Source organism: Anser cygnoides, chromosome 5 (genome assembly GCF_040182565.1).
Source record: "Anser cygnoides isolate HZ-2024a breed goose chromosome 5, Taihu_goose_T2T_genome, whole genome shotgun sequence".
NCBI classification, from domain to species: domain Eukaryota; kingdom Metazoa; phylum Chordata; class Aves; order Anseriformes; family Anatidae; genus Anser; species Anser cygnoides.
Window position 1 is genome coordinate 12,048,443 of NC_089877.1, and position 25,038 is coordinate 12,073,480.

At 43.2% G+C, this 25,038-nt stretch overlaps 1 protein-coding gene across 1 annotated transcript in view; it reads right to left on the minus strand.

Moving 5' to 3' along the window:
• NAV2 (neuron navigator 2) overlaps positions 1-25,038 on the minus strand; it is a 422,583-nt gene that overhangs the window by 235,684 nt on the left and 161,861 nt on the right. The gene's annotated exons all lie outside the window — the stretch shown is intronic.

Genomic DNA, 25,038 nt, shown 5'->3' on the forward strand with positions numbered 1-25,038 from the left:
CTGGAAATGGGAGTCAGAATGTGTGTTAGTTACACTCTAGTTAAATTATTATCCTGCCTCAGCATTTCAGTGTTAAAAAGTCCTGTCTCCATTAACACAAAAAACAGTTTCAGAAGACATTAGGCGTTTTGGGGTTTGTTTTTAGCTGGTTCACACTGACTAGATGGCTTAAACCCAAAAACAAAGCCTGGACAAACCGCCACCACTGTCTGCCATGTCTCCCACCTAGCATCGCCTCCTGGTCACCTAATTCAAGCTCCCACACAAGCACACGCAGCTCCCACGTTAACTAGGCATTGTGTTGCTCTTGGGATATTCAGCACATCTGAAAATATGTATCTACCAGCCCCACAGGCAGCTTTGTATTAACTCTAAGAGGGTAAATTTTTTTTTAAAAAAATATTTTTATGAGTAACTGTGTCCATTCTAGCTCTTATTCCACTAATCTCAGACTGGAAATTGCACATCTCTATTGATCCACCTCATTGAGAGTGATCTTCCAATGTTTACCTCCCTGCCATAAAAACAGTGCACAGTATCTGCTTAGGCACAACTGTATAGAAAATTTCAAAGCCCAACAACTTGACAAAGAAAGTCAGATTTACCATACAAAAGGACTGGTAGTTATGGGAACAGAAATGTGTAAAATGCTATGATACCATTTCCATTGTTTAGTGATGAAAACTCAGCCTTTCTAACTAAAAAGAAGATTGGGCTCAAGTACGAAAAGCTTGAAAAAGATCCAAGGCTGAAAACAAGGCTAATTTTAGGCCTGTAATAAAATACAGTAAAGTTTAAAAGCTATTAGAAGATCTAATTGACAGCTTTATTTTCTGTTCTTCACTTACACATTTTATTAGGTTCAGGCCACCAATCCCAGATGCACAGAACTTGCCAGGTTTTGTTGTTGTTTTCATCTTAGGAAACTGGCGAGGTTACAGTATACCAAGACAGATACATAGTTAATTTGAATAAAATGAAATGATTCTTCCAATTACTGCTTTAATAATTATTGAATGAGATGACCTGATGATGAGATGCATCCAGTGGCAACACACCTATAACGTGAGGCCATAAACCATTAACACGTCACATACTGCCTAGATCTACGAAGATGGACAACGCTAATTTGGTCCATCTTTGCAAGTGACTAATCACCATTTTTCTCTTAATAATTACTTTTACCTGTTTTTATGGCTAGCATTTGTGGAAGAAACTACTTTTTTTTCTGGACAGTCAACGGGATCCGGAAACCTATCTTCCTTATCCTCTTTGAAAAGCCCAGCCAGTTTTCCCTTTCCCAGTTTTGGAAAATCACCCACATTTCTGTATCTCAGCTTTTACAGTAAGCAGTATTAAAAAGCAAGAGCTTCACTCTTTCCTGCCACAACTGTCAGATGAGCCACTAACTAGGAGAACATTCCCCTGCAGCTCGAAGATGATGAGTATTTTTGCTTGAATAACCACAACATTCTCCCTTATCTGCCTGAGGTCCAGTAAGCATCCACCCTGCTCCCTGACTGGGGGCATGTGGAAGGAAAAAAATATGCTATAAACAAGCATTTTATTTCCCTGGGAGAAAATAAATAAATAAATAAAATAAACAAAGAAGTAGTGACTTGACTTGGCTTCTAGGACTGATTTTTAAGCTCGGGAAATGCCTTTGCTCAGGAGTCAAGCTGCGGCTACTTAGCGCCATCTGAGGTGCCAAGGCTGGTGTCAAGAACTGGCTTAATATTCTCAAAATGTTACTAAGCAGCTCAGTACTTCAGTAGAAGCTCTTTGAATAGTTTGTAGTTCAAGAGCTTGTAGGCAAGTCAGCACGTTGCCCAAAACAAAACAAGTAAACAGAAAAAAAGCCAGGGTTGACTGCTCTTGAATCTGAACGAATGAGACGAATGTTTCTGGAAAGCTAAAACCATCGAGGCTGCCTTCATTGCTCAGACACTATCAATTAACAACTGAACCCAAGTGGAAAGAAAACGCCTATATGGATTACACGTGGGTATTGCAAGTAAAATGAACAACTTCGCCAAATGTAGCAAAGGATGAGAGAATCAGACCTTCCCTTCAAATTGTGCTCAAGATCCATCCTCGATGAAGCCTAAAGTTACATTAGTGTTAGTGAACAAAATATAGAGAATTATTATTACAAGTAGAAAACCCCATTAAGTGGGCTGGTAGTCCAGAACTGCTGATGGAACTACACTCACTTCTTGCTTGCAAATACCTTTATCAGGGCTTTCCTTGTCTTTTAGGCATTGTAGATGCATCTGAAACCTTCATTTTTAATCCACATGAATGTTCTTGAAATGTCACCATATATACCGTCAATATCAGAAGACGTAATTGTTCTTACAAAAGCATTTTTGTCAAACAAATCCTGCCAGAAGGCCAGCTGTCCTATAGACTGTGGGCATATTCAGCCTTGGCTCAACTCCATTAACTTCAGTGAAGTTATGACAGGAATAAATATGGACCTATTTTTGGCACTGCAGGCATTTTGCACATTCAAATCCATCCGTTGTCACTGATCACAGTATCGGATATGTAAAAGCCCGATCCGGTCTGCAGATTTATGTTACCATTTCATGGAAGAACCATAAAGGTATAAATGTGATCACGTTTTATTTTTTTTTTGGTTGTGTTCCCAAAAGAGGAACTCTTGAGGTTAGAAAACAGCAATAGTGGTAGAGGCATTATATAATTTGGCATCCTCTCACCACAGCAATTATAATCTGTACATGTGAGTTCTTTATATAGAGCAAAGGAGAAAGCCCTGGTTCTGTTCCCAGTTCTTTTCACAAAAATCTCGTCTGTATTACACTAATTCTGATCTAAAATCCCTTTTGTAATCCCCTGACATGTTTCTAATTCACTCTGGGTTTAATTCCACCTCATTTTATAACAGTGTCATGCTTTAACAAACACACAAGGTAAATTCCATCTGGACAAGAAACACCCTTGGTGCATTTTTAGAAGACACATATGAAGTTTCACTCGCAACATCAGTGATGCAGGCAGAACTTTCACATGGTGACACAAAATGGCACCATTTTAAATGAGCATCTTCTGAAAAATGTTCCTATTTAGTACTGTTTCTGTAGCAGAACATTTAATGTTTTTGTAACATAAGCATGAATTGTAGGAGCTGGCATCACAACCACGCTGAAATAATTTGCCTACCTCTTTCCAGACTTTTTTTTTTTTTTTTAATTTCATCATGTATTTATCATTGGGTTACATGACCAGCATTTTACATAAAGATAACTCTGGTAGTGTTTTACTCAAAAGCTACATAATTTTCTACTGTTTAAGCAAATGCAACAACACTGAGCTGCTTCTTCTATTTCATTTTGCTGCAGTTGTTTTTGGACCTGTAGCCATCTCACTTTCTCAGAATCTAGTAAAATTGGCCTCAGCTGGTTGGAGACAGACATACTAACAGAGTTGCTGTGACTGGCTTTGGAAAGGCCCCTCCTTCTGACTTTAAGTAAATTCCTGAGACTTAAACTCAGCAAGAACAGGAGTGGAAGGGATTTGGGATGCAAGAGCTTGTTTCAAGTAATGCTTTCTGCGATGCTGTAAGTTGTAGATGTGTATTGAAAGACCTTGTCTGACTATACTGTAGTCACAGCAGTGACCCCTGTGTAACACATAGGGCATAATGCATAGATTTTATGATCCTACCGGCCTAGCTTTGTCATGACAACCTACAGCTCACCTTGATTCACTATCTCTTAACATCTGCGATCATAAGAATAAACATCTTCCCATGCCACTAACAGCACCTGGGATAAATATTTCAATACCGTTTTAAGAGGATTCTTACAAATCACATCCTCCCAACAGAGATGTGCATCTGGGTATTCTTAATCTATTCATGTGTCCTTTGTTTCCTCAAGGTTAACAGTACCAGCTCCTGTATTATTTTATGCCTGATTTGACATTGTCCATGGCTTCATGTATGTGGAAAAGCTAAGAAAGCATCTGTGACTAGAATCACACTGCTGAGCATATCACAGAAGGAAGGTGGTGATAAACCAAGTACCACGAATGCGCTTCAGGGGTAAGAATCATCAAGTTAAGGTGAAATATGAAGATGAACTAAAAAAAAAAAAAAAAAAGCGCTCTCTTCCCTGTGCTGTTATACTCCGTCTTCTCGAGAAGTGCGAGGGAAGAAAAATCCTTTTAGTTACAAGCTGGCTATCTCACACCATCAGCTGACAATCTCACACCATTAGGCCTTCTGAACCTTGCTGTCCCTTACCAGCACATTTCAAACACACCCACTCCATCATCTGCAAGAGTGCTCATAGCCTGAAGGTAGGCAGAAACCATCCGAGAAGCAGATCAGAAGAAAAGGCTTTATTTCAACAAGTGGATCTGCTTAGGCATTCCAACCTAGCCTAAGCTGCCATAAATTTATCCCACATTAGCAGTTTTGAACAAACATAAATCGGCCAAATTACCATCAAGCAACTTCAGCTGTTTTCTGAAGACCAAATGATGACCATTCAAACAAAATGCTGACAGTCATAAAGCTCTAAATCAGAGAGCTCTAAATCAAAACAGTTTTACTATAGCCAATGTCAGAATTTGACATCAAAATGTTAAGCACTAATCAAATCTTACTTAAATTGCTGTTCCAATCCTATCCTATGTTCACGTTAGCTCCTTAGCCGTTGGTACACGTTACCAACAAATTTGTATTAGAACAGTCCCCTTGCTTACTGAGCCCAGGCACGCAGTTCGGTTGATGACGTACAGTGCAGCTCTGGAGCCATATAAGTTGTGCTTGCCATGCTCACCAACTGCCAGCTGGGTATCAGAGGAACACAAACATCGTCCCGCACTTGCAGGCTTTGCCAAGTACACTTCACAACCGAATTTGGTGCCCAGGCCTCTCCAGTCTGCAGGCAGCCACTAGAAGCCAAAAAAAGAGAGCGTTCCCACAGGGCAACCACTCGGGAGCGGTTCTCCGCTGGAGGTCACCTGCAATGCACCACACAATGTCATAATGATTAATTGCAGTGCTATGAACTCCAGCTTTTTCTGAATGCGTTAGCAGAATATATATAACAACCTGGACAGTTCGTAATGATATAAAAGGAAACACTGAAAGCACTTAACACGAAGCCCCAGTACGAATGCTGCCAACCTCCACAGCTCCTTCAAAGAAAGATTTGTCCTGATTTAATGATAAGACAAAATCGAAGCACATCCTCAGAAGGTAAAAGTGGGGGTCAGTGGCCCTACTGAAATTTTTAAGTCAGAAATTTCAGTGGAACTTCTTCAAATTCACACAACCATAACTGAGGTCAACCTTAAGCCCAGTAGCCATGACCGGTCTTGAAAATCAACTTGTACAAAGTAACAATCACCGTAACAATAATTTGACACCTCCATCTCCAGTGTGATAATCCATTGCAAGGCAGTTTGAGGAAGACTACCATAAACTGTGGATAAACAGAAAGTACCAATTTGGTTTATATTGAAAAAAATATATATTCATAACATATATATTATTTAAATATATAAATATAAACAAACACCAAACATCACACTCAGTTTAAAACCAGAAAATTTCAAAAATCACTTTGCAAGGAAATGTACAGGAAACAATTACTCCTTTTGCCTTCTAGTCTAATACTGAATTTTCAAGCCTGAAGTGTTATAAGAGCACCAAGCATCCTCATGCATGGCAAGACCAAGTTTCCCTTCTCAAACGTCCTGGCATTTCCTTGGTTCTCCCATTAGCAAACTGGTAACTGCCCCTCCTACTGTTTTAACAGCGATTTTTCCAAGCTTTTGCAATATCAGTCACCCAAATATCACATCCAAAAAGTCACTGAGCGTTGTAATGTTTTTCCTATTTTGGTTTCATAGCACAACAAAGGAAGTAATGATTCATGATGTTTGTTGCCTTAAACAGACTTGATATTTCAATATTTAACTTTTTGTGGTAAGTGACAGGATATTATTCTATCCTAAGGTTTCCTGTCACCCTGAATTTTACCTGTGATTTTTTATTCAACTTACACTGTTTAGATCTACAGTATAAAGACCTGATGGCATTGCATTTACCTTAAACATCTCATCACGTGATTTCTAATAATGCTACGCAGAGTGTTTGGAATATTTTGCAAAGGTGTCAGTGTCGAAACCCCACACAGCCCTAGCACGCTGTATCACCCCACAAGAAGATCTGGCTGAAGCTTATCATATGATAAGTAATATGCAGCCTTCTTTTCAGATAGATGGAATTCAACAGATGGAATGATTTCCTGCATTCCAGAGACACAGTCGCCTCCTGCACTAGAATTAATACAAGCTTTGCCTATTCCAGCAGCAAAACTCAAGTCGCGGCGCTGTGAAAGCAGTAGAATCCAATCGTCCCTGTCACAACACTAGTGTATCGTTGGCTTTTGGCAAACGGGGCAGCTTGTCACAGGCAAAGTGCTCATCAGATGCTCTGGTCGCTGCACCCTGCTTGGCACAGGGAACAATGACGTTACAGATGCTGAAAGAGACGTTACTGGATTTCAAAATGCATCCATCTGTTTAACTGCCCAAAATGACTTAAAGGAGGGGGATACAATAAGCACATCTGCTCCCTCAGCATGTTAAAAAAAAATATCATCTGGAAAATAACAGGCTAAATATCAGCTTTTGTAGACAGTGATCCACAATGAAGCTCCGATACACATCTAACATCTGTTTCACCTTCAATTATACCTCCAGACTTCGGGACTTCCACTGATTCTTCAAGATGCCAGAGCTGCAACCTTCGTCATAACCAGCTCCGTGTCTCCTTAGCTCACTCACTCTCAGTCTCTTTAGAAAAACATCATCGGGCATCCACCTATTCAACCTTGTCACCCCCCACGAAGCACATACATCTGCTCTCAAACAAGAATCAATATGGAGCCACGCAGTGTCCTTCTCTTTGGATCAACGTTAACAGACCTCAGAGAAACATCCAGACGGGCAGCACGGTGGCAAGCAGACAACTGCAAGTGAACCAGCACCGATTTTAATTCGAAGAAACCACTCCTTGTCCGCCCGCCTGCACCAGCTGGAGGGAGTTCAGCAGAGGGCCAGCAGGATGGCTGACCTGGAGCACCTGCCGTGTGAGGGGAGGCTGAGGAAGGGCCTTCTTCAGCCAGGAAGAGATGGCTTTGGGGCACGTTGCAGCAGCCCCGGGGAGCTTCCAGAGCCAGGTTTTATGCCGCAGTGCTTGACAGGAGGCCAGGGGACTACAGGCATAAGCTGCAACAAGACGTTCAGGCTGGGTGTAAGGAGAAACTTCGCCACTGTGAGGACAACCAGGCAGGGACATACCTAGCCCAGAGCGCGCTTGTGACTGTTCTTGGATGTTTTTAAGACCCACCTGGAAAAAGCCCTGAGTAGTGTGGTCTGATCTCATGGCTGACCCTGCTTTGAGCAGGAAGTTGGACTGGAGGCCTCCTCAGCACCCTTCTCATCCGAAGTATCCCTCTATTTCTTGAACAAAACAAAATAAAACAAAAGACATCTGGATCCATTGGAAGAGGCTTAAATGGACATCAGCTATAAACACTAACTTGGTCCACCAGAACACGCTTAGGCAGGAGATCCAGAAGCAGAAGCTACCAGCAGACAAAATTGTAGGAAGGAAACCACAGCACATGTTTAGGTGTGATTTTTCTTTCAGTTCTGCTCTCACATCTCTTAGAAAGACACTGAATGATGTGAACAGTATCTTGGCCTGCAATAACAGTGATTTCAACATGAAATGCGAACTACGATGCAATGTTTTCACCCTAGGGTATAACATCTGTGTAAACAGCAGGACCAGGACATCTCAATAAGCTCATTTGCATTCTCAATAACACTCTTAAGGTTTCCTGACTTCATCTGCAAAGACAGGGCTGATAGCTGGCCAAACATAAGATAGGAAACACAGAAGCGTCTTCCACAGATCAGTGGCCACCAGAAGGGCCGAGGAGAATGCAGCAAGATGCCAGAAAGCACACCCAAGGAGGCTGACACATTCACTTAAGAGGCAAGGAGAACTTACAGAGACATTGCATGTCGCTGAGGAACACGTTGCTAACACGCTGGGCAGCAAGAGAAGCAACCTGGCTAAACAGACATGAAGTATAGGTTGAGACAGACTTTCAGTAACAGAAATTAGTGTTTAATACACAACGTTAAAGTCTTTGAAGCGCATCACTTCGCAGAAGCTGAAGCACTGATCTGTATGTATATAAATGGAAAACCAAATTTTCTTTGCAGTAAATAGCTTGCGCAATTAATAGCAGTTAGCTGTTCCTGTCTTCTTCCAGACAGGATAAAATGTCATATTAAGTCACGCAATTCTGGACCACCTAATGTTAGAGGAACAATTTGAGGATGAACTGTTACTGCTAATTATCAAAATTAAAAACTGAAATAGCAATGTTCATTTCTGAAAGTGAGATGACTTCCTATTTCAGACATTAACTCCCCTATTGCTCTACCATGCCAGAAATCCTCAATTTTGTCAGAGAATCCCTAGGGTGAAACCCTGAACACAGGTGTCATCGTACAGAAAACCTTTTGGAACATTTTGTGCCACCATTTCGGGGCTTTCATCATAAACCAATTTATCTATCCTTGGCTAATTACTTTTTTTTTCTCCTCCCCACAGATGCAAAATATTTCTGTTTCTATTTTGTCTTTTATTTTTCATTTTCAGACAGCTGCATCCACTTCCACAATCATCATCATCTCTCCACTCTGACGTTAGGAAAAAAATTCTTCTGGACAGTATCGCTGCGAGCACAACAATAAGAAGATTACAACTGCGTATGCATATGCATGCGTGCACACGCATGTGTATTGTGAGCGGAATAAAAATGTGGCGATGGCTAATTTGGCCTAGGAAAACCATAACAGCATTTCTACATAAACAGGAAAAGGTTCAACACTGTTTGCGACACAGCATCACAAAGTCAATCCCGATTTCTCTTGCACTGTGCTGAACAGGCATTTCCAATTCAAAAGAGTAATTAGCATATTGTCTAAAAATTAGAGCACTAGCAAATACCAAAGCTTTAACCTGCTTTACAAAGATCAGTGAGAATCCATCGCCGTAGGCCCACCACTAGCACTTGCTGCTCAGACGCACTGCGAGTTCTGGGACGGGCAGCGCCGTGCCAGCACCACTCCTGCTGCTCACAGCAAACACCAAACCTCAAAGGGGATGGTCACATATCAGGGGTGTGTGTGTACATATATATATTAACACCATCATCACTTTGAAGTTTGAAGAGCAGAGACAGAGCCAACGATGGGAACAGGACTGTGATGAACACCCAGGTATAAAAAAAAAAAAAAAAAAAGAGACAGAGAACCTATTCAACAGTATACAGCATATGCCCCTAAATCAGGTTTATATTTTAAGGACAATGTTAGTCTTGTTTTCACTTTCCCGGTGTTTTGGTCCCTTATCTACATAACAGAGATAACACCATCTCCAAAATCTATTGATCCCATCCAGAGGTGAAGTGAATTTACATTCATGCCGATATAGGATTTAGGTATTATACTGATCAACACTACTTACTGAAAAACTGCAAAGGAAAAATCCATAGTGGAGGAGGAATAAAAAAAAAAAAAGTATGAATTTATGAATTGTATTTTTAGAGAAGGATTTAGTAAAGTACAGTAAACAGAGCTTTGAGTCTGAAATATTGTTCTTTTTGAATAAAGCATACTGTTAAACAGCTACTTGCTAACTCCCTGCTGTATATGGCCAATGTAGGAAAAAATGGTACATGACCATACCATTAAAAACTGTGTCACATTGACAAAAAGACTATGTCACGAATGTAAAAAGCACAGTTACCTAGGACCTCTTCTCGCATTTTGTAAACTTTAGCTCCTTAATATTGCAGTGATCCTAGTATTCTTTTAGAGCGTTTTCTTGTTGCTTAAGGAATTTGATGTGTGCCAAAGGACTCCACGCTCTGCCAGAGAAGGTTCCCAGTCATGACTTGCCTCCAAGGAAGCTGTCAGACCCGCACGCAGCCCACCCGCCACATCCCGGTGCTGCACCCTCTGAAGACCAGCCGAGCACGAAGGGGACGCAGGCCCCCTCTGGCCCTCACGGCACCGCAGGCACAGCAGCAGCCCTGAGGTCACCACCACCTGACAGCGATGCCGGGCTACATCGCCCAAGCCTCTCTATCTCCAGGGACGGAGCAGGCACAAGACCAACTCTGATGGCCATACATCCAAAGAGAGCGAGGACGTTGTATCAGCTCAGCTAGGATCGCCACCCAGCAGCGCAAAGGCACCAGCTGTAGAAGGCACGCTCCAGCTACCATCGCACCCTTTGCTGCAACTTCCCTCGATGAAGTGACAGCCAAGCCTTTTCCACACATAAGCACAATGTCACCTGCAGACGGGGCACCAAGCCCCTGACCCAGGCTGAGCAGCAGCCAGGCCTTCTCCACATGACAGCCTGGCACCCAGTCAGCCGGCCTTGCCAGCAATGTCTGGCACCGGCTTTCCGAATAGCGAGCAGGCAGGGGGAACAAATAGCAGATGGCTTTCTCTATCTCCGCAACAATTTAATCGCAGTGGTCTTGGCAACGCTGACGTGCTCCGTGCCATCCCCAGCACCTCGCCAGCAGCGCCACAAGGGGAGCGAGCCGCTCGGCTCCAAGGGCAGCCCTTGTGCGGCCGGGCACGTGCAACCAGCACACGAGCTGCCCGACACCTACGCACTTGGACTTCAGAGTTAGAACAGAGCAAGACAGAGCCGATCAGCCCAGAAAAGAGCTTTGTACCGGAGGAGAGCTGTGGCACTGGAAGTCAAAGGCGCGCATGCTGCCGCAGAACTCCCCTGTGAACGTAGGCAAGCTGGTCTGACAGCTTGGCAAACGCCTCCAGCTGGGCTTCCCGAAATAGAAACAAGTACAATTAGTTGCTGCTTTGGAAATGTATTTCTTCGTTTTCTTTTTATGAATTGTAAAGCCAGATAATAATAGCTTCATGCTGTCCAAGGAAATGTGATGGCTATTTTAACAGGAGGTCCTCGGGTACTGAGAGGCTAGCAGAGACTTCATTTAAACCTGGAACTAATTTCCACTATTGCAGTTAATGCCGATCTGCATTTGTGTAACTCAAAATACACGTCTTGCCATACCTAAAGCCAGACTCCTCTATTAAAGGGTTGTGGAGAGGCCTTCATTAATAATACGTGGGCAAGTCCAAAGGAAGAGAGATTTGGTACTGCAGGGTGGAGGTGGCAGCTATTTTCCTGCTAAGGAATAGATGCTATCAAACATGGCATCTTCTACCAGCCTCACTTTGAGTTAAGAAACACAAAGAAGTTTCAATTGCTCAAGTTTTGGGCTCCATAAACAGATAAACCTAAAAAATGCGGAGCACCACAATTGATTTTTTTTCTCCCCCAAAGGGTACACCTAACATCAGTTTTCTAGGTTAATCTACAGACACAGGTTCTTTGACCTAAGGACCTATGAACTGATGAAGCTGCAGTTAAACTAGACAGTCACAATTATTTCCAAAGCTGAATAATGTCACGAACAGGAGAGCAGGCTACAGTGTAGATAGGGAGCCAAGTTTTACAAATGGAAAAGAAATCCATTACAAAAAACCTTTATGATGTGTATGCAAGCTAACAATGGGTACAAAAAAAAATAGTGTATAACAAATAGATAATATATAAAAATATATAAAGCAATAGAAAATAACAGCTTTCTCTTTTGATGTGAGCATCTGTTTTGATTTCATGCTTACAGCACTACTAAGTCCCAAACAAATCAGAAAAACAATGGAAAGAGAGATACGGAGATAATGTTGTTGAAGGAAGGAACAAATAAAGGCAGGTACTGTTTATCTTTCCTTTCACTCTCAATATTTTGATTCCCAGCCCCATAAACAGGAGGGTGGGAGAACTCTACTGCTGTTTGAAACTTGAAAAACTTAATTCTGTTCCCCTGATTCAAAAACCACAAAATGTTTATCCTCCTTTCCCTCTTACAGCTTACCACCTGGAATAAGAACACGAAGGGCAGCGGTTTCAGAAGCGTGTAGATGCACACACACAGATCCTTCTGTGTGGCAGAGCTGTGCTAGGAGCAGATAATTACGGCAAGTAAAAGGCATCTTTGAATACAACAAGGTAGAAGCAAATTCAATTGCTAAGGACACTGGCTGAAAACAGCCCTCAGAAACAAAGAACCAGCCACATTAGAACAATCTTTCATACTTGTGTGAAATAAGTAATTGAGTCATGGACAGGGTAAAGCCTGGGAGCACACAAAGAAAGATCACAAGTCAAAGCTGGAAGCTGTCCCAAAGGTCCCCTATTTCAGCTCCCTCTTTGCTCTCCATTCTTCCCACTCAGGGTTTGAGCATGGCACCAAACCTCATTATCGGTCCGTAATCAAGGCCATTAGAGCTCTTGAATTCAACCTGAATATGTACCCAGTAAAACCTGGCAGTGCAGCAATTATGATCCCTTTTGAGTAGTCAGAGTATTGCTTCATAAGATGCTGATATGAAATGGGCCCTTTGTGCCAAGGGGCCTGCAAGAGGGCTCACTTGAGAGAAAATGTTATCTTACACACTATAAATACATGAAAATAAGATTAGAGGCAACTGCTGTGACAGCAATTAGCTTGTCCTGTCGATACACCCCCTCACACTCTGTCCAGATTTTTAGCTCATCAGTGACTCAGAAGCAAGAATGACATTGCCAAACCTCCTACTTCTGTGCATTTCCTTCACCCTTCTGTTATCCAGGTATTGCCCTCATCCTCACCTGACTTCACTTCTGCTATTAGATATACGATCAAGGATCTGCCCGGTATTTGTGAACTGATGCAGAACAGGAGAGCTTATTTACTGTCCTACTTCAACTACACAGCATCACAGCAAATGTTAATCAGTGGCAACACTACCAGAAAGGTTAGCATTTTCACTGAAAATGAAATATAGTCACCTGTTAATGTGAAATCCTTCCCTATTACATACTGTTAGTAATCCTAAGCATTAAGTTAATTATCTGCATTCACTATTTCCAATAAGCAGGCACTGAGTGGGAGAGAAGTGGCTGTTTTTTACATTATGCTGGGCTTGGCTACTTGATACTGTTATTTCTGAGAGAACCCAATGGTTCTTTTTACTTCTACTGTCTGTACTTGCATTACCCCTAATCCAAAACTGGTGCCAGCTACAAAATAGCAGCTATGAAGATATGCAAGAGATGTGACTGCTAGCGGTAAAGGCATTGACATGCAAAGTCTACTTCTTTAAGAAAAACAGAGGATGCCAGCATTCTAGCTCATCTCACAGTCAGCATTAGGCTGGATGCTCTCAAGATCTAGGGACAACGTATTTCCCTTGGGAAAACATATTTTAACACATAGGTATAACAGAAAAAAACATCTTTAGCTAGTAATTCCCAGATTCGAATGAGGGTGTACAGAAAACCTAAACCAAGGCCTTTGTGCTTCCATTACTTCTTTTAGCTCAGTCTCTGGAAATCCTTCACGAGCCTGACTCAACACCTCCCAAGCGATCCTTCTTCTCAGAGACATCGTCAGCGAGCTACAGCAGCTACTGAGTGATGGGGTGAGAGAAGTCTACCAGTCTTCGTGCCTGCAGTGAAAGGGCTGAGCTCTACTGAGGTTCCTCCACTGCAGAGACGACAGAGGTCTAGCTGCTGCCACCCTCGAGCAGCGCTGAGGTCCTGGTGGCAGGGGAGGAGGTGTCACCACCACGGCCAGATTGTGTCTCTGTGTCACCGCCGCCTGCTGAGAGCAGGGCTTGGAAGGCTGCACCGCTCCTGGGCACGTCCCTGGCACCCCACCATACGCTCCCACGCACACTCCCACTCCCAGATGGCCTCCAAAGGTCTCTTCCAACCCAAATTGTTTGGGGATTTTATTAAGTAAGCCACAGAACCCAAATCTTTGTCACCCAGGCAGAAATGCAACTGCCTTCTTAGCAAAGAAAAAAAGAAAAAAGAAAAGCATCCCTCCCGAAGCAAAGATAACCACAATAAAATATTCCTGTTCCTTCAGCAAGTCACCTAAGCATTCAAAATACCGCCCTTGAGTTTGTTCTGCTGACAGCTATGAGTTTACACCTGCTGCTTTTCCTCGCCCTGAGTTTGGCAGGCTACAAGAACAGAAATGGAAATAATCTGTGACTAGACAAGCAGCTGAAATTAGCAGGAACGAAGGAAGCGACGGCGCAATGAAAGGCGCAGGCAATGTCACGGGCAAACTAAGAGCTAACATTTCCAGCTCATCAGACAAGCACCTCTCATGTTGGGGTTTGTATTGTGGCGTTGCTTACAATTTGGAAGATGGCACTACAACTCAAGTAATTTATTCAGAGGAGGATAAAAGGCAGCTCTAGAGCTGCAAGCCAGCTCAGTGATGAGTCAAGTTGAGAACATATCATTCAGGACATTTCCTTTCCAAGTTTAGGTTATATCACCGGATCCACCCTGCAAATCTAGCAAGGGAAGAAACAAAGTGACCTGCAGCAAAGTAGTCTCTCAATTTCTGCCACTCCTAGAAAGACAAGATTAGGCAAAATGATTAATCAGCTAAACTGAGGTGTGTTACAGACAGGGACCAGGGTAAGCCCTCAGGTAACCCCTCACATTGAAACGTCGGCAGCAGCTCAGTAAATTTGCAGCCACATTGACATTAAACAGGCTTGATTCCTGGCACAGGTCTGGTAAAGACAGGGGCTTTTTTACTTGCTTGCCTGTAATAACAGATCTACAATCCTTACAGTCTGTAACTTCTGATTTTCCTATTGAAGTCTTTAGCAAGCAAATCTCCCACCAAACTGCATGTCTGTCCCACCTCGTGACACTGACTCACAGGCAGGGCTGACACACGGGAAGGGCCGACAAGGTCACCAGGACCAGCTGCATGCCGTGACCCTGATGCACATGACTCAGGATGCCCAGGAAACAGGCCCCGACTTGCTGCAGGTCACAGCAAGCCACTTTCAGGCAAAGCGAAGCCACTGCTACTCTGAACTGAGCCCCCTGCTATAAACTGCAGAGGTTCGGCGGCCGCTGCCCCACCTCAGCAGCCCCTGCGGGGTGGGCAGCCACCCCAGAGCAAGTCATGCCTGAGGCCACGACCCTCGGCTGTTCCCAGCATAAGTCATCCCCTGAGTCACAACCCTCCGTTAACTGGTACATCCCCAGATCTGCTGCTTTACGAGGCTGTCGGGTCCCTGTGACAAGTTACTGGAATGGCTGAATCACCAGTTTTCCAGAATACAAGCTGTTGTCTTCGTCGCAGCTCTGAAGCTGCCCTTGCCCCAGCGTGCCATCCTTCAGCCTGTGCCAAGCTGGCGGTGAGGCTTTGGCACCCCCGAAGGCTTCATCACTGACAGAAGGCATTCAGAGAAAGGGCTCTGAGCAGAGCTTTAGGGGCAGGGCGGATTATCTACGAAATAAGAGGCTCACCAGGCTCTGAGGAAGAGAAGTCATCAGAAAAGCAAACTTCACTATGAGTGCAGCTACTTCTCAGAGTCTGAAAAGCAAACGCTTACCAGTGGCTCTGTTAACTTGAATAATTAAACCATTAGGCCGGGCTCTTGGAAGGGGGCAGATCCCAGTTATTGAAGGGAATGAAGTGTAAGAGGTGTGATTTCAGGCCTGTCTCTCAAAACTACAGTAACAAGGTTTTATATAAACCATTAACTGAGATTCTAACCTACCAGCAGATTCCAAAAGACAACTAAAGAGCTGGGAACACTGCAGTGGAAGAGGTAGTCAGCCAGGAAAGGTGACCATCCATTCTTTGGGACAAAAAACGTCCTTTCCGTCACCATTCCCATTTGAACGGTTGTCTTCTGGCAGCAGATCTGTTCCTCCTGACGCATCCCACCTCAGCATCCTCACGGTTCTGGGGTTGAGGATGAAAAATAAACCTGATTGTGAATGACAAGCCTCTCGTTCATATCTGAGGCTGACATCTAGCTATAACGGCAGGTAAGTGCAGGATCAACACGTAAGGATCAAAGCAGACAAGACACTGCAGAGTACTACTAATTCTTCTCTACTTCAAAGGAAAAAAACATTCTAAAGTAAAGCATCAAGAAACAAACGACAAAAATCCAAAATATTACTTGATTTATTTTAAAATATATGCTTTCTAACCAAACATTATGCTGAGGAATAGCCTCATGATACTGAAAATGACTGGAAATGGCAAAATGGATAAATGCCATGTGCAGATCTCTCATGTATTCGGCTCAACCCTTGTATTCTCTAACAGACAACACAGGTTTGTCCATTCCTACCTCTAAGTCCCTTTGCTCTTACTACTTAATCCCCAGATAAATCTCTGATCCTCAGAGAATTCTCTCAGTAATGAACGGCATAAGGCTGGGTTAATTTTTTTGTTTTGTTTTCTGGCCTGCTATACAACTACACCTTTACAAAATCCACTACCGTTTGTCCGTGTATTTTTCAGTGCATTTTACCCAGAGTTGACTACAGGAAACAGACTTCCAAGTTTCACTTCTTGGCAGACATGAATAGTGAAATGATTCAAACATCATGCAACAAATAGCCTAAGAAAATGTTTCAATACCCATAATTTCTGCACCAAAGCATAAAGACACAGTATGAGAAATGTCCACTGCTAGAGTTTTGCAAAAAGCCTATCTTCTCTCTACCATCCTCACACTGTAAAACATATTTTTGGGGCCCAGCCAGCTATTTACATGTTTCTATGCTGGTATCTTCCACAAAGTAACTCATCCTCTGCTGAGAAGCTAGCTGGTCTTACCTCCTGTGCTACAGCAGTCACTATGTCAGCTGACTGCCATTTTGCAAGACTTCTCCTTCGTCCCTGACAGCCGTGCAAGCGAAGCTTGCTGCCACCACGCTCACCACAAGCAGGCCCAGTGCACCATCCTTTCGTAGGCAGAGCATTTCCATTACTTTGCAATGGTTCCTTTCTAAACATAAAAAAAATACTATGCCATTATAAATATCCATTTTGGGGCATAAACTGGAGCTTGGCACATCTTATCTTCATAAGCAACATACACATTCTAGAGAAAATCCCCGAGATACGGGTCTGACCGAAAGTATGGCGGGCCTTTGCTAAGATGACAGGATGAGGCGCTTAAGCGTGTGTATTTGAAGATGAGAAGGCTACAGGGGGGATCTCCTTGCACCAGGTAAGTACCTTAAGGGGGATCACAAGGATCTGGGGAATGGATAAATTTGAACTAAGCAGCAACAGAAAAACATGTGGACAATCCTAAGCTTTAAAATAGAAGTAGAAAACTGGGGTGATTTATCCCAAGCGGGTTGCTATCGAGCCACATGGAATTTTCTGTCCAGAAGACTCTGCAGCATATAAATAATGCAAGAGCCAAGAAAACAAAAACAGATTGCCTGGATACCAGCGATACCCATGGATATGCATGGGATTAGATGTCTAGATATGATAGTTTTGCTTATGCACTGGGTTTACACTCAGAACCTGTAAGGAATATATTTTCTCTTCCCATCAAATTACATGAAGTTGAGGAGATGATGATTTCCAAGAAACTGTAAGAAAAAAAATGCAGCTACAGTCTTGATAAACAAACGATGTGGAATATAAGCGGGCATGATTGATTTCTGCCTGAAGTTACTAAAACAAGAAATCATTTTGCTCTCCCAGTGACCGAATAAATACTTTTGAGAAATACTTAAAGAACAAGAAAAAATATTAAATAACTTCTCTCTCTCTCTCTAGGGATAGCTGCACTCCTGGCACAAGCAGAAGAGAAACGAGCCCTTTCCCGGACATAAGTGTAGCACAAGCAGCTCTACTGCCTTGGGACGGGACACGCGGGAAGGCCCTGGGCATGCTGCGACCCTGGGGCCACAGAGGGACTGCAGCCCCCCACCCAACAATGTTGTAGAACAGAAAGTGCTAAGCAACAGTTAGACTTAGGCAGAAGGGACTCACAGCTGAATGGAGTATTTTCCTGTGACTGCTCAAGTGTTACAGCAGCTTTTCAGTGTCCAACATCCCAGAACCATTTCCAGAACACACAGAGAAATGAAGACGTACTTATGGAACCACCCACTGCCCATCTGAAATGACAGAGAGGGAGAGCAAGAAGTGGAAGTGCCTCTTGCCCACCTGTCAAAATATAATCTAAGGTCAGCTCAATGCAACGAGTTTGTAGGTCTAGCTACGGAGGCAAACGGTACAAAAGGACCATCACACTGAGAGCTTATACAGCTTACTGCAGTCACAGCAGCTTTACCTCTAAGTTCTTAACAGAATGTTCTTGTTTAGCTATCAAAATCCCAGCCAGTGGGCAACAATATAAAATAATGGAAAACATGATTTGAAAGACTCCGCGTTTGAGGTTCTCAGATTTGTACTTCTGAAACCCTGGCATCCGTCTACCATGACTGTGTCTATGACAAAGTCAACTAAGCATTGACTTGTTCCTAATTTCTATGCAAAGAAAAACTAAAAGCTTCATTTAGCAGCTACAGTACAAAAAATACCCTTGGAAAACATGTTCTGGAAAAAAAAAAACAACACAAATTGGGCTTTTCCAGTGTTTCTAGCAGAGTTATTTTTCTTCCACCATTTCCAGATGTATGAAAACTTCTACAAATTTCAGAGCTTCACCTAATGTAAAATTGCCCTGGGTGTGACAATTTGAAAACTAATCCTCTTCCAAAGAGTTGAGAAATTCTTCAGAAATTAGTTACCTGCACCACAACACATACAACTCAAAGAGCTAGACATGATTGAGAGCGTTACTCCTGGACTGCTTGCTAACACAAAGTCTTCTTGAGGAAACTATCTGAATTTTTCCTTCTCATTTTCAAGTCCCAAGTGCCACGCACGTCTTGGGATATGGAATATCTCTGGCTTGTTACTGCTGCATAGAATCAGCAACTGCTAAAGATTATGTCCCATATTTGATTTATGCAGTGGAAATGCTATGCTACCCATTGGAGAACAACATCAGCACTCAAATTTCCAATGATAATGACAGGTGAAGTAATATATGGAGTCATGTAAAGTACATTGCCTCTAGGAAAAATCAGTCAGACTTTCTAAACTCTGTCATCCTCAACTCTGCCACTTTCTTGGACATGGCTTCTAACATGGCTCACAGGAACCACCACACCATTTCTCTGAGAGCAGGAATTAGACAACAGGAGATGCTGCCCAACCAAGTGACAAAGGAATTGGAACTGGACAATTACATCTGGCATAATCTTCTCACTAACAAAGTGTTACTCTCTCATCTTTGAGTAGGTACAAACACATTTTTTGTCAAAAGCCAGACTGATTTGTGCCTCTTGGCTAGCTCACACAGCACTTGGCATCGCACAGTCAGAGCTCAGATCTACCTAAACATGTCATCTTTGTACCACAGTAAGGCTAGGCTGGGACAACAGTTGTGATATTTTCACACACAAGTCAGATTTTCTACAAGAGATCAAAAGAGAAAAGAAAACATGCAAGGATGTGTAAATATTACAACGTCTAATTCATCAAAATTTACCTGTCTTTACAAATCTCAAGCTGCACACACAGACAGTGCTGGCTAATTCAAAGCTAAACTTTAACAGTGGCACTGGTTATCTTTAACCAAATAGGTAGAAAATATTTCGTGGCATGTAAAAAGCTAGCATACTGGATGCCTTTCTTAAGGGAATCTCTTGCCAAAGGCCAAAAACTAGTGTTTTTTTTTTTGTTGGACAGGGAGTTTTACATCAGCTGCTTACACCCGTTGATATGAAATTTGAATCTGCTACTGTGGTTTAACCTCTGGTGCCTAAACTTTCCTGTACAAAACAGGAAGTCCTTGTCAATACAACATTATTTAAGCACTAGTCCAGCTAGCCTGCACTGTGTCTAGATAACTCAGCCTAATGAAGGATTATTTCCTGTGTTCGTGGCTGACAATACCCAAAGACATTTTAAGGAAGAATTAACCGCTGTGATTGTTCTATGATAAAAACTGAGCTATGTTAAGCCAATAGCATGGAGCTAATACTTTTAAATAAAGCGTAGAAGAGAGAATGGACGCTTTGCCACCCCCCTCCCCCGAAGTCACTGAGGTTTCTATCTGAGCCAGGAAAAGATCCAGGTTTCTGAGTTTTGGCCACCTTCACTACCTCCACCGAGCCCTGTAACCTCACCTATGTGCTGCATTGCAGAGGGGTGTCTGAAACAATGACTAGCATGTAAATCCAGGTTTGATTACAGGCTAAGCGAAGTTCTACTTTCGTCCTCAGAGGAAGTCGTTAGACCAAAAGATAAGGATCACATCTCCGACAAAACTAACAGTAGGTCCTTGGTAGCTTCACCCCCAGGGTGCTGCAGGTCCCTGGAAGAAGTAGGTGTGTCAACACTGACGCACACTCTTGCAACCAGCTGGCGGGTAAAGGTGGATATGCGGCACAGTACAGTGGTTATTGGTTCCACCAGATGAATATCACAACTTGAATTCTTCCCTGGTTTCAGACTATGGGACACAGACGTTTTCCTTCAGTTACTCAGTGTCTTATGTGAACGCTATGGATGACTTACTCGATCATCAGCAACTAAATCAAGGCTTAAACAAGTATGCTGTGGGACTATAGCACATTTACAGCCTTTGGGATGTAACAATCAACTATCCCCTCTATGGATGAGAAACGCAGATGTCCACTGTTTTTGAAAAAAAATAAAAAATGTTCCTGCATAAACAAGCCTGTATGTTGTAGTTGAAGGAAATGAAGAATGGCAACGCAGCACATCCAGTAACTCGGCCAGCTGTCAGTCTAGCTAGCAGAACAACAGATCAAAAGCAAACAATTTTTTCCCTTGTGCATTCATGCACAGAAGACATTTTCTTATCATCATTCTTCCCGTTTTATAGGATCATCATTTAGATATGCAGATTATTGAAGCCAAACCAAACACTTTGGTTATTCTCGGACCACGTATTCTCTTCACCAGTCCTTACTGGGGCACAGTTAGAGGCCTGCCAGTGTGTCATTTCTGGATGTACTGCTATTAGCTTCTACACAGAAACACATGGAGAGCCACACCAGACACAGATTTAAATAAATAAACAAAACTAAACAATATCTAAACTTTGCAATACAACCTAAGCAGCATTATCGGGCCATTTCTTTGATCCAATTATAGCGTCTTTCAGACTTGTAAAAGCACGATGAGATCTTCAGGTCTACGTAGACAGGAATCAGGGAGATTGTGATGGCCCAGCCTACAGGCCACCAGCTGGGCAGCCCTATTTAAAAAGATACTGTTTACCTGAGGAGAACCTAACAGGTTAATTGGAACAGATCAACAGCAACATCCCAGGCACAACACAGATTTAACTCACCTACAATCAGCTGTTATTAAGCGAAAAACAACACTAAAAATCAGAAAGCACCATACAAGCTTAATTTCTTCACGTTTTTGATTGATATGAGTGCTTCTTGCAGCCACGTGTGATATTTTCTCTTACATTTCTTCTGCAGTTTCTCCAGTTTGCTATTTCCAAGGCAACCCTGCACTGGAATCCCAATGTGCTGAAGCAACTTGAGGGGTACAGTCAGGCATGGCAGACTGAGCCCATCTGTAAGCCTGCGGTTGCTGAGTGAGTATACAAAAGTGAAATACAGAAAAGTAATAAAACAGTATAAAAAAAAGTATTAGTCTTACTGTACTTGCAAGCAAAGTACAGCATGCCCAGTATGTCTTATGGACATTATTAGATGAGAAGCTAGCTCTTCTAATGATTCACAAAAGATCACCTTGTATAGAACAAAACCCATACAGGTCACAGACTGTACACAGAACAATGATTACGAGAGCATCTGCCGAAAGCAAGGACCAGCTAAAGCTCCCTTTGCCATCACAGGGGAGAAACACCACTGTTACAACATATTTGAGCTCATCCCTGACTGTGTACCCTGAAATAGCACAGGTGAATCACATCCTAAAAATGACCATTTCTGTTCTTTCACTATAAAAGGAGAGTAAGGCAATCAGTTCAAACGTATGTGTCTAGACAGCAAAAGCCTAGAGTAAAGGAAGATTAATTAATTTCTCCTTAAAAATAATATTAATTTAGTATCTCCTATACAGAATCATGCAACATCCCTTACCATTATGTAGTGGTGAGGTATCTAAGAAAACTATTACCCTGAGATTGGAAATGGGGTGCAATTTTTTGGTAATACAAATAGCTGTCCAACCCCTCCCCAAATTAAAAAATAAATTATCACAGTATTACTGTACTAAGAGGACAATTCCCAATATGCAAGAAACCAGATGACTCAATTCTATTAAACAGAACTTCTCACAGCGAAGGTATGATGTCCAATCTCTCCAAATAACAAACAGAGATCTTAACAGATGAAACTATATTCTAAACACTCAGTGACTTTTCCTTCAAAGTAAATTCACCCATCCAGTTCCTAATGCAAACTGTCCACCTCAGAAAAATAATAAATACCAACTCATAAAAGGGTAAGAGATGAGAAGCACCCAGCTTTAACACCTAGCTCTACTGTGAAATCAAAGTACATGATCACAAAGTTGTTGCAGTCTGTGCTGCATATTTCAGTCCAGTTTCCAGCATTTCTATGCTCGCTAACTTTCACAAGCACTAGATTTCCTAAATGCTAGCATAACTAAAAGATCCTTCTAAGAAGAAAGAAAATACACTGAAGTGACCGCACACGCTGCATCAATTCCCAGCAGCTCTGCCACCCTCTATTACTTTTTGGATGCTAGAGCATGTTCCTGTAATTCAAACGTAAACAATTACTCAGGAAGGCTATTCAGGCCGAAACGTACTGGAAACATCTGAAAGGCACGCACTCCGTTAGGCAGCTGAACAGTAAATCCTCTGACTCATCAGCACAGTCGCTGCACTGATAGGCAGAGCGCTCTTTCGTTTTCATAAAATGCAAAGAACTTGCAAGGCTGCGTTAGGGAAAAGCATCTGGCCCCTGAAGATCAAAAGCACGAACGTTTACATGATGAACAGCCACCAGCAGCCTCCTGGCAAGCCAGCCAGCGCACAGATAGAGTCGGGCTCTCTGACTGAGCACAGCCCTCCCGTCCCTTCTGGGAGCTGGGTCTTTCCCTTCTAAGGGCCTGCCTCACCTCAGGCCGTTCGCTTTGGGCCTTCCTCACCAGGGGGAGGAAGGAAAGGGTGGAAGAGGGTTTCACTCCCTCAAAACAATAGCCTGAGCAACGAGCGGAGTCTTTTCTATTTTACGTGAAAAATTCTGTCACGTGAAGACAAAAGGGAAGTCCAGCTCCGGCTGCAGCCTGACACGGCCTGCTGACAGCCGGCAGCGGCATTTGGCTGCACTGGGCAGCCGAGAGCCGGGGAGTCCCTGCTGAGTGCAGCAGCACACTGCCACGTCCTTGCTCCCAGCATGGCAGCAGCAGGCAGGGAAACAGGTGAGATTTCCCTGACACTGCTCCCATACAGCTTGAGCTAAGAAGCAGCGAGCTCCTCTTCCCATTTTGAGTGCCTTTCTTCCAAACCCATTTGTCCAGGGCTGCCGTAGAAATCCATGTCAGTTGCCAAAAAAATTATGAATATGTGCCATCGTAGAAAATGATTTGGGTGAAGCAGTGACTACCGCTGTTCAGCCAAGGGCCACCCTGGTAGCCCTGACTAAAAGGCGTGAATGTTCCCAAGGTCATCCCTCGGCAGCACCAAGCTTTCAGTGCCGAGGCTCCTCCATCGCGAGCAGGGTGCTGCGAGTTCCCGCCTGTAGCGGTTTGCCCATTCACTTAAAGCTGTTTGCTGTTTCCCTAGGGACAAGGGAAAAAACAGACTCTGCCAGCTTTATCTCCGCTCATGAATCAAGGCCCAATCTTTCTAGTCTCTATGACTACGGCTAAATAAAACAGGGCCAGGAACCATTCGCCGGCCTTAAGTGCCTGAAATAACGTGATGACTGCATTGCGGCCAGCATCTCCTCCGGCAGGCAGTTCCAGAGCGTGTGTTTCGAGCCCCGTGGTGTGCCATGAGGGCACCAAGAGGTGTGGGAGGTTTCAAAACACACAGATAGTGCTGGAGGACAGAGCAGCACGCAGGGAGCTCAGCACGCTGCTCCCCGTCCCTACGAGGAATGGTCCCTGGCACACATTGCCCCTGTGCAGCAGAGGGCTCAACTGACCACTGTCTGCTCCCAAGTGGGACAGACAGTCGGCAGTGCTGTGGCTGACCTCTTTCCACCCCTGTTTTACTTACTACCCTGTTTTATTTAGCTATATCTATTTATTAAACATAGCCCATATGAGTGCATAACAGCGCACCTCCCCCGAGTACCCAACACGAGGCTAGGCGCTGATGTACGTGGGGAAGTGCAAAGTCCCACAAAGGAGACAGTTACAGTCAGCGATGAAAACCTGGCTCTGAACTACCACCTCACACTCCAAACCTCAAAGTTACTTTGCTTACTGGGTTAAGTAGCTCCCACTGTAGAGGCAGCCTGATCTGCTGCCTCAGTTCAACTTCAGTTACATGGTCTCATCAGCTACTTAAAGACACATCAAGAACAGCTGTAACAACAACCCCTCCTGCGAGAAATAATCACCTCAATCACTTTTGCATATCATAAAAGGGGAAAATGCTGACTATATTTCTTCCTGTTCTGAAGCCGAATAGTTTATTCCTATTTCAAATAAATTCATAACTGCAAACTATGATTTTGCTTAACTCCTGGATTTCAATGAACATGAATTGTGAGATTAAAAACCTACTGATGTGTTCTCTTAACCCATCCACATCAGCATGCCTTTTTTATGCTGACTGAATGAAATATGCAAGCATTACAGCAGGAAAACATATTATAATGTGAGTTCGGAAGAAACCGAATTCCTCAGAGCAAGTCACGTGCAATATTCCTGCACTGCCCTTTCCTAATTAATTCTGTTTCCGCAGAAAACTAGCACTGCATGAATGAAGCAACCTCTTGAGAAACAACTACAAGAG